At 78.4% G+C, this 2,500-nt stretch overlaps 1 non-coding gene across 1 annotated transcript; it reads right to left on the bottom strand.

Moving 5' to 3' along the window:
* Nucleotides 1-385: 385 nt before the first annotated feature.
* LOC135327088 (5.8S ribosomal RNA) lies at nt 386-538 on the bottom strand. Its single transcript, XR_010387162.1, has one exon. It is a non-coding gene; the product is annotated as a 5.8S ribosomal RNA (ribosomal RNA).
* Nucleotides 539-2,500: the final 1,962 nt, after the last annotated feature.

The raw sequence follows: 2,500 nt of genomic DNA, 5'->3' as shown, positions 1-2,500 counted from the left end.
GCGGCGGCACTGGCGGTGCTGGCGGGCGGGCGGCGCCGGGCACCGGGCCACCGCGACCGACCCGATCTGGGGGCCCGGCGGGACGAAGTCCGCGACGCGGGCGCTCCGGGAGCGGGGGTTTCCCGAGTCTGCACTTAGGGGGACGAAGGCCCGGCCGCGCGGGGAGGGGAAGGAGAGCACCCCCCCTCTCCCCGGGGCAACGGGCCTGCGAGGCGCCCCAGCCGCGCCACACCGCGCGCGCCACGCGGCGCGGCGGCAGCCGCCGGGCTCGGAGGGGAGGGCGGGCACGGCCGGGCGCACCCGAACCGCGCCCCCCCCCACACCCACCGAGGGGCGGCACACCGCTGCGCCCACGCCACGGCGCGGGTGACGATTGACCGTCAAGCGACGCTCAGACAGGCGTAGCCCCGGGAGGAACCCGGGGCCGCAAGTGCGTTCGAAGTGTCGATGATCAATGTGTCCTGCAATTCACATTAATTCTCGCAGCTAGCTGCGTTCTTCATCGACGCACGAGCCGAGTGATCCACCGCTAAGAGTTGTCTCGGTTTCGGTCCCCGCCGCGCGCGCGGGGGGACCGGGCAGCTTTCGCAGCCCCTGGGGGGCCCCCCCCCTCCTCCGCCCCCTCCTCCTCCGCCCCACCGCCCTTCCTCACGCCGACGCCGGCTGCTGAGCAAGGGACGGCAGAGACGGAAGGAGAGAGAGAGCGAGAGAAAGAGAGGGGCTTGCCTCACTGACCGTACAAGCACAGAGAAAGGGGGGGGGGAAACGAAGGGCAAACCCGAACGAGAAGGGCGGGGAGCCCTCGCTCCCGACCTGGGGACAAACCCTGTCTCGCTTCGAGTCCGGCCCAGGCGCCCGGCTCGGTCTGGCCCGGCAGGGAGCGGCGGGCCGGCCACACCGCCTGCCTCGGGATGTTGGGGGGGGTCCGTCCCCGCAGACCACCCCCCCCCCGCCCCAGGCGTCAGAGCCCGGCCGCCACCGGGAGCGGCGTCGCCCCGCCGCCCGCGCGCCTGCGGCCCGCCGGCCCCGCGCTTCCCAGCTCCTCGCTCGCCTCGCCGGCCCTCCGGCTCGACCGCCGCCGCCGCCGCCGCCGCGGCGCCCACACCCCCGCGCGCCCGCACACACCGCCTCGCGGGTGACGCCACGCGCTCGCCCGTCCCCTCCGCGGACAGACGCCCGGCGGCGGGCAGGCGGGCAAGGCGGCACGGACGGGGACGGCGCCCGCTCTCCCCGTCTCCACGCGGAGAGCGGGGCGGGCCGCCCCCGCCGCCGCCCCACCACCGCCCACCCGCTGCCTGGCGGAGCCGGGCGGGGCAGAGCGAGGCGGGCGCCCCGGACGGCAGAGTGCCGGGGCGGGCGCGTAGGGTAGGGCGCCGCCGACGGCGGCCACGGCGGAAGACCCAGAAGCACCGGCCAGGGAGAAGGAGGAGACGCGCGGAGGCTCGGCGCCCGCACCACCCGCGGTGGGGGCTCGCCCTCCCGGCGGCGAGCACGCGCTCGCGCCCGGCTCGCAACGCTCGAGGCAGGCCGGCAACTAGGCCGACCGCGCGGCGTCTCTCCGCCGAGACCAGACCGCGGAGAGAGGGGGCAGGGTAACCCCTCTCCGTCCCGGCTGCCCGCGGGGCGAGCACGGGGCGCGCCGGCTGGCATGGGGGGGCGCGGCGCCCGCGCGCGCCGACCCCCCGGCCCTCCGGCAGCACGCCCGGCCGCCTCCGCGAGTCGCATCGGGCCGCCCGAGTCTTTAAACCTCCGCCCAGCTCTCCAACCGAGAACCCTCGGGCCCGGAGCCCGGGGCCCATGGCCATCCCTGCCCGGGGCGGCTGCCGGCGGCCGCGGTGGCCGGAGGCCCTCTCCCCTCTCTCGCTCGCTCCCTCCCTCCCTCCCCGCCCCCCCCACCCCCACCGCGGGGGAGGAAGGACCGGGGTGGGGGGAAGCCGAGGCGGGGGGGGGGGGGAAAGGCACGGCCGGTGCGGCGCGCACGGTGCGGCACCCGGGAGGAGCACGCTGGCACACGGGACCACACGGGTGGGTCACCGAGGGGGGGGGCAGGAGAAGCGCGGGCGCTAGGTACCTGGCCCTGGGGTGAGGGAAACGACCTGAAATCCCCGCGGGGGTGCCTCCCCCGCCGCCGCCCGCCACCGGGCCGCCGCCGCCTCGCGGCGACGGCGGCAGCCTCGGCAGCGGCGACGAGACGGGACGCGGAGGGGGAACCCGGCACCCGCCAGCCGGCCCCCGCGCCCCTCGGCGGAGCGTCCGCCCGCGGGGTGCGCCCGACACCCGCCGCCACGACCTCGTCCTCCTCCCGGGGCCCGGGGTTTCCCTCAGTAACCCGGCGCCGGGTGGCAGCTGCACCCGGGAGGAGAGCCGTGGCTCGGGCCGCCCACTCGGGCACGAACCGTCGCCTCGCTTGGCCTCAACGCGACGCCCCCCGCTCGGGGGCCCGGCGCCCGCCCCGCGCGCCATCCCGGAACGCCTGCCCCCGCAGGTCTCTGCGGACGGG

The sequence above is a fragment of the Dromaius novaehollandiae genome, unplaced genomic scaffold, assembly GCF_036370855.1.
Source record: "Dromaius novaehollandiae isolate bDroNov1 unplaced genomic scaffold, bDroNov1.hap1 HAP1_SCAFFOLD_45, whole genome shotgun sequence".
Taxonomy (NCBI): domain Eukaryota; kingdom Metazoa; phylum Chordata; class Aves; order Casuariiformes; family Dromaiidae; genus Dromaius; species Dromaius novaehollandiae.
This window is presented reverse-complemented; position numbering and strand designations above follow the sequence as displayed.